Below are 12,989 nucleotides of genomic sequence, written 5' to 3' on the forward strand. Positions count from 1 at the left end.
GTTTTGTTGCTTTGGGTCCTAGAAGAACTCGTTAAAGTTTCTTGTACCAAATGCTGAATATTATCCGAATAGAACAAATTGAATAATCAATCAAAAACACGGCTTCAGGCTGACGTAACTTAATTGGTTATATTAGGTGTGCCAATTTCCATGCTAAATGTAGGCATTTTTAATCGATGTCACGTCTTCATTTGAGTGTCAAATTGATTGAATGCGAAAGACCAAAACTTGTGATTTTCGGGTATGTACACATTTTCCCATGATTCAAAATCCTGAACTTCTGGAGATGTAAAATCAACTTACATTCCAGTGAATACCTTGTCATATCAACCTTTTCATCTTCAATGAATAACTTAAAACTGACCTTAACTATCTATAAAACATTGACAAAGGTTACTCACACTAACTTTCCTTCAATATTTCATATGTCTCAAAAGCATGCATACTAAGCATCCATCAAAATTACATAAAATCCACATAGACACTAAAACAACAAAACAAGGAAGCATGCAGGAAATGAATACAAATGTAGGAACTTAAATAAAGTTAATTAAAAGTTTAATGAATAAATCTGCAATTTGCATATTTTATTGTATAACTTCATAGTGAATTAGCCTGGAAGCAACAGGATTTCATGTATTTTTAATTAATTTTGAGGTTTTCTCTAACTTAATTATTAAAAAAATCAGAGTTGTTTTTATTACATGTTGGTGACAAGGGATGAATGTAAAGTAACATAAAGGTATGCAATTAAGAGACATCATCAACCTTTTCTGTGAATTCTGCACCAAAAAACAGCATAAAAACTTTTTCATTAGTCTTTAATTGTAATCAACACTGCGACAAAAAAAGGAGTTGTCCATGAAACTATGTTTAAATTATTTTGATTCCAATGAGAACAAAAAACATTGAAAATTCAGATTTTATTGGTAAAAAAACATAAAATCTCCATCATATGATGAACATTTTAATTAAATCTACATCTCATTCATTTTTGACATGAATTAAATTCAATTATTGTACATGTGTTCACTAGATGATTATTCTGAAATGTGAAAAGTTTTGTAATTGAAGCATATGCATTTGAAATTGTAAACCATTTTATTGGAATATAAATTTAGGTAAGAATAATGGTGGTTGATTCCAATGAATTGATGAAAATTTTGGCTGCTGCTGTTTAGTTGTTCAATATTTCATATATTAATAATTCTGTGCTGCACACATGTTACTAATGTAATTATTTTCTGATTTGTGGATGGATTGATTTATATTAATTAAAATAGTAGGAAGCAAGTTATTTGCACATTAGCTTAGTCAAACCTCAAATTTATTTACCTCTCTCCGTAACCACAATTTAGGACAAATTTTAAAGGAACTTGTTTGAAATTTTAGTAGAAAATTATCATTAACTACGAGAATGTTTTTAAATTTTGTTAAAATCGTCATGACTTACTGCTAGGATTGGACAGCAAAAAAATTCGATTGGATCCACAGAATTTTCGAAAATATTCTACAAATTTTTCTGCAGATTTCTACCAATTATGATTTTTTGTGAAAGGTAATATTTTAGAATTCTAAAATTATCCAAATTTTGAAATTCGAAAAATTTTGGCTGAATTCTATTTGAAATATTTACGAAAGGAAAATTTGCACGAAAGAATTTAAAAAAAACTACAAATTTTTTGTCAAAATTCCAGAATTTGTCCAAAAATCTCTATGTTCTTATGAACATTTACCAATTGTAATCGTTGGAATCCTGTAGATGACGTCTCTAATTAAGGTTACCACTAGCTTATTTTCAACATCAGGTTGTAAAATTGTGGTTGCCTAGCTATCGTACACAAATTAATTAAAAATGTCGGTTTCTTTTACACCAAAAGAATTTTCTAACCATTTCTAATAATATCTTTACTTTAGTAGTTCTTTGAGTATGCCTAAATCTGTCACAGTATCTAATTAATTAGAAACTTATTCAAAATTGCCATTATTACTGAAAATCCTTTACATATTTCCAGAGTTTGAAGTCAACTCGAATTTTGTCTGAAGTTTTGTTGAATTTTTGATATAAAATCCGAGACGACTTCAAACTTTGAACATTTCTCAATAAATAATGATCAAAAATAAAAGCGCACAACAATCATAATAACAACCTCAATTCTCTGAACAATTTTAAAGACATTTCCAAAACATGTAAAAAACTTGAAATTTATTTCCTAGCCTCACAAAATGCTTTCCAATAAAATTTAATGATACTCAAATTATAATTTCCTCTAAAATAATCTAAAAAAGAATAAAACGACAAAAAAAGGTAAGGTGAAAAAATAAGCAACAAACATCAAATTGTGGAAAATGAAAAAACGAAGGAAAGTTAAGAAAAATTTGTATATTTTATTAAATTAGGCACGTAGAAGAAAACAAAAAAAAAACTTTTCCTTCTTCTTTTCATCTTTTTTTATTTTTATTTTCACCAAATAATAAAAGTTAAAAAAGGAAAGAAAGTTTCGTAATTAAAAGACAAACAGTAAATCGAGATAAATTTTTTTTCAAATGAGAAGTAAGAAAATGTTGAATTTCCTCGTATTTTTGAGGGACTTCAGCGCATTTTTGGCCAACGATCAGTAATTGATTGACAAATGAAGGATTTGAAAAGTTCAAATTCAAAATTTTGAATATTTGGAAAAATTTTGTAGATAAAACTTGAAGAATTCGCACATAAGTCAAGATAGTCAGTAACTATATAAGACGGAGCTTATGCTTCAAATCCGAGCTTTCTCCCCAATCCTCACCCATCCACCCAGCCAACCGATCGATCAAAGTGAATTTTCCTTCAAAAATCCGCTAAAAACCGACTTAAAAGAAATGAATGAAAATGAAAAATTCCGCACAGTGAGAATTTTTTTTGTTATTTTTTTCATTAAGTCATTATATTCCAATTTTGAGGGGTGGATGCTTGTTACACCATGGAATGTTAATGAATTACTTTCATTTATCTCTTCATGCAGAAAAAGAACATAAGAATAAAAAGAAAAATAACGAGAAAAGATATTTGACCTCGATTAAATGGAAGAGATAATTTGTTAGCTCCGAATATATATTTTTTTTTGTTCAACAATTTCGCCGAATCATTGTATCCTTGGGAGAATTTTGTAGAACATTTTTAAAGCTTCTATTGCGTCAAAAAATTACCAATTGTGTTCAATTGCTGTAAAATTTGTCAATCTTTTTTTTAGAAATCATGCTTGATTTCTTTGGGATCTGACAGAAAGTTCTGGGGTAGGGATGCTCTAGTTCCAAACTGAAAATGAGTAATTAGACGTAGTATGGAGTAGAAGAGGATTTGAAATTTTTAGATTAGTTTTCCAAATTTTTTTCTTAGTGGCTCTAAAAAATCGACGGCATTTTGTCGACGAGAGGGGTTTTTAATTTTTCACATTCTCAAATTGTTTGACCTCGAGCGACACAAATGAAGAAGGCTCCCCTTCGGACTGTTTAGAGGCTACACCAAAGCTCTTTTATTATCTCCATATGTAAGTCACTTCAGTGTGACATTCTTATGGTTGTCAAATGAATATCATACTGATCATGAAGGAATCTTCTTTGATTCGCTCAGTATTAAAGATGCAAGTAATGGAATTAGGGTATCCTAATTTGAATCCTACAGAAAATTCATTGAATTAATATCCCTTTCAAAAATCTTCTTAATACAACCATGAGAGAACTTATTTAGAGTCAATGATGTCAATACTTCAATTTCCTAAAACTACAACTCAATACACTTTTGATGTAACTAATAATACCATATAACCTTAGTGTCCCAAAATATTCAAATGACACCCACTATCCCCAAATAACTTCTCAACTCGCTTTTTCAACTAATCGACATCAAAAACAAATTAATAAGCTTGAAAATGTTAATCTGAGTTCATCAGAAAATCCCTTAATGGATTATTTTTGTTAACTAACATCTATCTATCCAAAAAACTTTTGGGTCATGAACCCAAAAAGTTGTAAATGTTCAACCCAAAAACTAAGTGTAATTATTGCTAGTTTTTCTCCTATTTTGAGAGGATTAAGTACCAGAAATTGGATACACTGAAGTAAATTCTAAAGATATTTGATTATGATAAGACAAGATAAACAAAAGTTGAGAGAGAAGAACAAAAAGAAAAATTGTTCATCAAAACATTTCCAAGGATAATTTAATCATCATCATCATCAACAGCAACAAGCAAGCAACCTTATAATACAGTCAGACGTCATTCTTACCCAATATTCATAATAATTTTTTTTGTACATGATAAAACAATGAAAGATACACACGAAAACACGAACATACAGTATAGGAAACGAAAGAATAAATTAAATATCTTCACCTAGAGTTATAAATTCAATTTTTGTGTATGTTAAAATGAGAAGAAGAATATTAGAGATATATAAGATTCATGACGATGATGAAAGGAAGTAGATATTAATTATTAATAACGATGAAAGTAAGAATAAGGCGAGAATATGATAATAAATGGATGAAAATAAAAAAAATATTTATATTCAACGAAAAATTTGATAAAAATTTCTTCTTTGTGTTTAAAAAGAATTTTTTCTTTCAAATTTTACTCGAGTATTTATGTGAAATCTTGATGACAAAGAAGAAGGAAGAACCGAACAGCACAATTTGATGTAAAAATGAGCCGATATTGGGCATCATCCAATAGTCAGACATTATTATAAAAATCGTGCCCTATCATGCAAAGTGCGTGTTCACCAACGCTTACGAGCATACACGTCTAGTACATTAAGCTCTCAAGAACATGCTCTTTGACTGTTAGGGATAGAAATCGTGATTTTCACGATAGTGTCTGACACTTGGCATCATCTAGTCTGTCAGGGCACTTTCAAGTGTTATTGTCAATTCGGCAATTCAGATGCACCCTGACGACTTCATTGTGCTGCTCGGGATATTTTATTAATTAATGGTAAACCTTTATAGCAGCTTCTATATTATGAGAAAATCAAACTACCTACATATTTTCCACATGAATTCGTTATTATATTTCTGATTATTTTATTACCCTACATAGTTTCAATGTGTATCAAAAAGTATGCATGATTGAATGGAGTTGTTCATTTATGACGTCCATGGAAGTATTGAGAATTCGCTCAAGTGTGAGAGGTAGGGGAAGGATAGTGATTTTTGACAAAATTTTTAATTTGCTAGAGATTTTTCGAGACAAATCCGAACAGCACAATGTGTTTGAAAGGACACTGAAACGCCGTATTAACGGTGAGACAGTGGCCCTGACGATTTCGCGATGGTTGATTTCGATCCTCTTTATATAAAATATGCATAGTCGCTGCATCGTGCTGCTCGGGAAAATCCAAAGCTCGGATTTTGTATGGAAAAGTCTATTCAACTCTACATAAAATTTATGTCGACTTCAAACTCTGGAAAAAATCTCTGAAACCTCTAAGTTTTTAAGATTCAATTGCCGAGATTCATGCCAGGACACACTCTTTCTCCTACCACTGAAGTATGCTTTCTCGAAATCCGGTCTCAAAAATTGATCAGGATTGAAATTTCCCGGGATATCTCGATCCCGATAATGAGAAAGCATAAAATGAAGGTGTCAATACTGAATAAAACCAAAAACATTGAACGTCATACATGAACAACCCCCAAAATATCCTTGACAAAAATATATTATTTTCAAAAATTCAAATAATCAATCGACGTGCCTGTATCTAAGCAGTTGTCAAAATGTGAATAAATATTTCATACATGAATTGAGTATTAAAAATGCAAAAGTTTAATTCAATTTAAATCAATTTATCATCAGCTTCTTCGTATATGTATTTCCATCACATATGTAGACACATTTAGGTTTCATTTGTATGAAATATGGAAATTGTGGAAAAACTTTTAATTTAAAAAGAAAATTTACTGTCAAGGGATGTAAATTTTGAATTTTGTAGAGTGTTTTAGGTTAGTTCATTAAAATTTGATGGAAAAATAAGAGACTTGATAGAGTTAATGGAAATTGACATCATATGTAAGGCTCAGACACTTATCATCCATCCGAATAATAGCACAAGTCAGCATAAGTCCCACAAGTCGTAATTGATCAAAAATCTGGCAAAGGCCCTCGTGACTCCAATTTAGTCACGATCGTCATTCGGATTCATTTTCAAAATGGTAGAATCAAGCCGGTCTGGTTCCGAATTTTGGATAGATTTATCGACTTGTGCTATTCGGGATACAGATGAGCGTCTGAGCCTGTTCATAGTAAAACAATATAACAAAATCAACAACCATCCCTTGCCATTATTATTTCCTCAACTTGTTATCATTTCTTACCTTTTTCCACATTTCAAACCATTTCAAGTACGGCATAAAATATTTCAAATAAGCAGTAATGTAGTATTTGTCTTGAAATATAATTTCTTTTAAAACAAATCTTAACCAGAAGTTTTAATTAAACAACTTCAATATTTCTCATTAAAAAGTAATAATTCCTTACAGTTACTTACCTTACCTTACTTAGTTAAATGTAGATAAAAATCCTTATTGTGATAATTCATGATGAAACGATAATGAAGGAGTTACAATGATGAATTCTTACACCTAGACATACATACTATGTGATGATGAATAAATGCAATATAAATATTTGATCGGAAATTAAGAGAGAGATTGAAAGGATTTTTAGTCTTATGTAGCATACATGAAAGTTAATTAAAATGAATCGTAATGTTTATTCTTAATTATGTATACTTATCGACTAGATGAAAGTCTATAAATTAGCTCATTTATTATGCGGAAAGGGGTGTATTCAGGGGGGTATCAAACACTAAAATTGAAAAGGATTTTGGAATTTTTTTTTCGAAAAACCTTAGCAAAATTAAGAATATTATCCAAAAAGGATTGACCTGGAAATCGACACCTGTATAGCGCCCCTGTTAAGCAACCTCATTTGTTGTCGGAAATCTTACATTTCTTAAATTGTCATCGAATAAAGCTTGATATCGACTTATATTTCGTATTTAAACATTCAAAAAAATAGTGACTAGACTTTAAAGACAGACTGCAAAGATCCAAAATATTAAACAATCTATAACTTTAATGAACCGCAAGAATCTCTCCCAGTAGAATATAAATCTTTATTTGATATAGTAATGAAATATTGCATAATATCATTTAAAGTATCTCTAAATAGGATGCCATTAAGATGAATCCTCCTTCAAAGATCCACCCACCTATGAATTATAAACTTTTGTACACAGATGTAAAAAAAAATTCTCATTTGAAAAATTGATTCAATGAAACTAAAAAAATCCGTAAACAAAATTTTTTGCATTTATTCAGAGGAAAAAATGTTGAATCTATTAGATAAACAGTATATATTTTTTAAATAGAAAAGAAAAATCGATTAGGGGGTCGTTCATAAATAACGTTACGCTGAAAAACTGATATTCAGTACCACTCTCCTATGTTAAACTCAGAGTTCAAAATCGACTCAAACTTTATATGGAGTCGAGTTAACTTGAGTCGACTTTTCCATAAAAAATCCGAGTTGACTTTGAGCTCTAGTTAAACCCCGAAAGGCACACTGTGTAGAATATGCAAAAAATCTGGTTTTAGATCATGATGATTGTATAAATTGTGCCTTCCGGGAACATTTAAATAGGGAATTAAAACTGCTTAACATTCCTTATACGGAGAGTTATGGGAAATTTGTGACAAGGATGGAATTTGTTCTTGAAAATCACAGTTTTTACTAAATCCGAGTGACACAAATGAAGAAGACTACGCTACGGATACATTTATTGATATCAGATGGAAGCTGACTCTATTTAAAAAATCCGAGTTGTCTTCGAGCGACCATTTGGCTTTCAAAATCTTTGAAGAATTAAAGGATCCATGGTTGTCGGAGCCTTTTTCATTTGTGTCGCTCAGGTCAGTTATGAACGAAATATAAAAATATCAAAACAGCCTTCCAAATTTATCCGTAAAAAACAAATTCAAATAGCACAGGTTAAACGATTCAAAATCCAACAAGACCGACAATTTGGCATTCGGTTTAAATTTTGCACTAACTCAAATGGACAAAAATATGCTAGAACCAGAGCTCGAAGTCGTATTGAAGGGAGTCGTGTCGACTTTTTCTTACAAAATCTGAATCGATTCTGAGCTCTGGTTAGAATTGGTCGTTAACTGGAAATTTACCAGTTAAAGCGTATTTTTTTCCACCCGTTCAAATCAGTGTCATGCCAGCCTGGAGACGGATTTTTGAAAGATCAACCGATTTCTGCTATTCAGAACACGTAATTTTTGAACGATCCCCAATCGTATATCTTCCTTAGTTTAGAATTCATGTGAAAACTAAATTAAAATAAATCAATGCCATGTTAAGAAATTTTCATTCATACCCAATTAAGAAATCAAGACAGAGAAATAAGTATAAGAAGTGAGCCTGTTTTCTTCAATTCCATAAATAACCCAGATAAAAAAAACGAATTGTTTCATTGCTGCATGACGACAATCACATTGAAACAAAGAATGAAAGAAACGAAAAAGAAATGAAAAATTGTTTGGAAAACGGAAATGGAATGAAATGAAGACGAAAAAAAAAAGCGGAATCGAATAGAAACTTTCTTTTTTTTGTTCATTCATCTGACCTCGGAGAATTGAATTAAATTAAGATGAAATAAAAAAAAATAAACTTTATCTTCTCATATAGCATGTTATATAGGTGTATCAGACAAAAAAAAACAGAATAATAATAAATTTGCAATCAAAGCATTAAATGAAAAGCAACAAATTTTTCCTTTTTTTTCTTAAAAATCAATAAAAAGAGTATTGAGTGGAATATAAAAAGAAAACTTTTTTAATGTTTTATCAATTGAATTTGTTTTTACTTTTTTTATTATTTTACATCTTCTTATTCTTCACTTCCTCGCTTACAGATTAGTCTTGCAGAAAAATGTTCATCTCATCTTATTCTTCTTTGGTCTTGTTCTACTTTTCAGGAAGATGCTCATTTATTATCGAAATTTAATTTTTTGTTTGTTTTCTTTGTTCTCTCATTTTAAGGATTTCCTGAAGTATCTATTGAATTTGTAAGTAAGTTTCAACTAGGAATTAAGCATCATCGACAATCTACAATTTTAGATCAATATTGAAACTTTTTTTTAATGGGCAAGCACATAACTTATGGTGTTAATAGAATAAAATGTGTTATCGACTTTGAAGTTACAAAGAAAATCTCACAAATTAAATTTGTTTTAGTTTCAGAAGTTTTGTATTTCTATCAAATAGTCCTGAAGCTATCTTTAGACACTTCTTCCGCGCGGCAATGGACCCTCGTGCGCCTCAACCAAGGAAGTATGTAATTAAGTCCTGAATAGCACAAATTGTTTATTCGATCAAAAATCCGGTCTTCTGATGGAGACTCTGACTTCATGCCGTATTTTGTTTGTCTCCGACACCATTCCAGAGTCTCTCAGAGCTGGTTCCAGATTTTTGGACAAATTAACCCACTTGTGCTATTCGGAAGTTTATTCACTTTAACTGTATGCAATGATATATGCAGGAACAAAGTCAACACAGTAGCAAAGAATGATGACTAGACCATAACTTAATACTTTACAAACAAAGTAAAATAAATTAAAATTGCGGAAATGCACATTCATAACTTCAAGATGAATTGCTTTTTTGGATTCAGCAAAATTCGGAACAATGAGATTTTGTTGTCTTGGGGATACTATTTTCTGACCTTTTCACGCCATGCCTCTTTGTTGTATATTGCATTGAATAGCAAAAATGTTGGATTTTATGCCTTGAATAAATACAACGATAAAAGTTGTGCAATGAGCATTGTATAGAGAAAGTTAATTCAAATAAGCATTGTGCCCAACTATCTTGCAACTCAAAAGGTATGACTACTTGACATGTAATTAAAAAGTCGTGGATTAGAATCCCACTTGGGCTATGCTGTAGGGAAGTTTACTTTTTTCTATAGAATCAGGCCCGACATATCGACTAATCGATCACCCGACCCCAGAGCGATATGATAATGAATTGGTTCTGGATTCAGCTTTAATTTGGATTTATTAACTGATGTCTGATAAGACATAGATGACGAAAAAGTACTTTCTAGATGCACCTAATTCCCCTGAAACTATATCCCCAGGTGAAACAAAATTTAAATCATAATTTATTCAGAATTTTATGAATTGTTCTAAAGCTTCAAGCTTTTTTCTATTCGAATCCCTTTAAATATAGTAAAACCACCGACAATACTGATATAACCATTTAAGTTTTTATCATGCCATGCTACTGACAAGTAACATTATACTCGCATACAATAGATTGTATATCCATTTTTAGCTGACGGATTTATTAATAGTATATCTGAAATGGCATGCAAAGAAGATTCTTCGATATCAACACCAGCTGTCAATCCACAATACAACAGCTACGTAGAGCACTATGTTCTATACTGAGTGCTTGTCATGATGATGTGGTAAGATAGATATAATCTCAGAAATACAAAATAACTGAACTAGAAGAATTCGGTCACTTTGACACAACATCCCATCGACTTGTATTGATGATCAATGCTATTTTAAGAGGAGTTCCTCATAAAAAATTTAGAGCACAATCTGATTTGCATATGGATATCATTTGAGTATAGCAAAAAGAAACAAAAACCAATTTAATAAGAAGCTTGTGGAACTTTATACTTTCTATCCTATCTAACCCATAATCCCAACCCCCATCTACAATGTAAGTCAGTATAGAAAGGATTAAGTTTCACAACACAATTTATATTGCATAAATAATGCATTTTTAAAACTTCCAAGTTAGTTTCAAAGACGACGAAGACTTATGCATGAACTCCGGAAACGAGTATAAAGATTTAATGATAATCTATTAAACTTTATGTTCTGGAAAGAGCTGAAAAAAGAGAGAATTGGAGATGAAAAATTGAACTTAAATTCCATCTTTAGTTTATTACTCATTTATTACTCGGCATTATAAGATATTAGGCAGATTAATCTTGTAGACTTTTTTTCTGGTTCTGTTTTCTTTCATTTACAGAAGTAAAATGTACAGAAAAAATGAAATGTGATGGATATTTATGGCAATCTTCTTACCTATCTCATAGGAATTGACTTTGAAAACTGGACTAAATGAGAATTTGTGTTTTTTAGGATTTTTTTATTCCTTTTTGACTATTTTGGACAATTTTTCATCATTCTGGGTGTCTTTTTGAGCATTGCTGTTGGGTACCTAAAAGGAAATTATTTAATTTGATTAATTTCTTGTCCATTTTGAGGTTTATTTTACAGACAAATATCATTTTTGCTTAATTACTCTTATGGAACTGCAAACAAGTGTGAATTGAGTCTGAAACTGAGTCTTTCTTCTTACATGACACATTTGCTTAATTAACAAAAGTAAAAAAGTTTTATTTTGTGCTTTATGTTCTATTATTGGTTTGGCATTGGACTAATGGAAGCTGAATGACAAAGCAACTTTAACTTTTTGCTAATGTTATTTCTTAGTTAACATCATTTGCTATTTTTAGATACATATAATGATGTAAAATATTTATAATAAATAGAACCATAACCATACAAAAATCTTGACATAAATGCTAGAAAAACGTCAACGTCCTTCAAAAATTGTTTAATTAAGGGCAACAAGACAACTTGATAAACTTTAAAATAATGTTATGATTCGAACAGCACAGCATATTTGCCAGGTCATAGATTCATCGGCGTATAACATTAGGAAATTCTGCATATTATTGCATTTGCTACAATATTCTATTTCTGTTTAAGCTTAATATGTAGAATGATGTTTAAGGAAGAGAAAGAGAAATCTGTCTGCAAATGGTAAGTTTAAATATCTAATCCATGGATTATATCAGTTTCTGCTCATACCTCGCTGTTTTTCTAGCTAAAATTAGCCAATTTAAATTATCAAGTGTATTACAATCTCTGTTGTCAATCATGCTTAACTTTCTGCTTCTAGTGACCCTATATCATGAAAATTTCATAGCACAAACCCTAACAGGCAAGCAGAACGCTTTTAGATACCGTAGTGGTATTTATGTACCGTGAAAACATGTTCTTTGCCTGTTAAGGCAATGAACCACTTAACTTAAAATAGAAGATTTTTATACGGACACTTGAGATAGTCAAATAATTTTGAAATCAACCCTCCACCTTACGACACTTTAATGCCACCACTGCCACCAACTCTAAAATTAAATTTCAGCACTGATCTAATTTGACAATTTAGAATTGTGATGGTGAAATTACTAAATTATTTATGTATAAAGCTTTATTTCGTATAATATTAAAATTCTTAACACATTTAAAAAAATGTATTAGATTAAAATTTGTATTTTATAGGAATTAATATTAAAAATTTTTAAGTGAAATCAGTAATTCTTAAACTTTCAAAGGAGTCACTACCATAAATATTCCAGAGCTATTAAAAAATGCATGACCCTGACGCTGTATTATTTATTTGTGTCATTATTTTGCTTGTTTATTTGGGTGTTAAGTACTGTACTTGTGACGATTTACAACAAACCGTACCAAAAGAATCGGATAGAGTTCGTAAGAAATCGAAACAAAAAACAAATTATTCGTGATTAAATAATAATTTTGGGAAATTTTAGCGATTATAAGTCGTGAGATTTACGTTGTATGTATTGACGAAACACAAAACAGGCCAAATCCAGTAAACTCATCAAGGACCGCGGCCAATGGCTCAACAAGAGCAAATGAGATTCCACCAGAATATTCCAACATTAAGCCACAAGAAACTGTAAGTGGATGGAGTCAAGGATCAGGAATAACTCAAATTCCATCAGATGCCATAGTTCCTCCAAATGCTCAACCACCAACAATCAATGATGATGACTAATTTGTAGGTTAAATCAAGTAAATAAAAAAAAAATATTATTTTAAAACAA

The 12,989-nt window shown here is 30.7% G+C and overlaps 1 long non-coding RNA gene across 1 annotated transcript; it reads left to right on the forward strand.

Moving 5' to 3' along the window:
• The first annotated feature begins 12,492 nt into the window (after positions 1-12,492).
• On the forward strand, positions 12,493-12,989 carry LOC139092491 (uncharacterized). The gene is made up of 2 exons (XR_011544604.1): positions 12,493-12,630; positions 12,693-12,989. It is a non-coding gene; the product is annotated as an uncharacterized lncRNA (long non-coding RNA).

The sequence above is a fragment of the Chironomus tepperi genome, unplaced genomic scaffold (assembly GCF_022539635.2).
Source record: "Chironomus tepperi strain 1889 unplaced genomic scaffold, CSIRO-AGI_Ctep_v1 contig_301, whole genome shotgun sequence".
In the NCBI taxonomy this organism is placed as follows: domain Eukaryota; kingdom Metazoa; phylum Arthropoda; class Insecta; order Diptera; family Chironomidae; genus Chironomus; species Chironomus tepperi.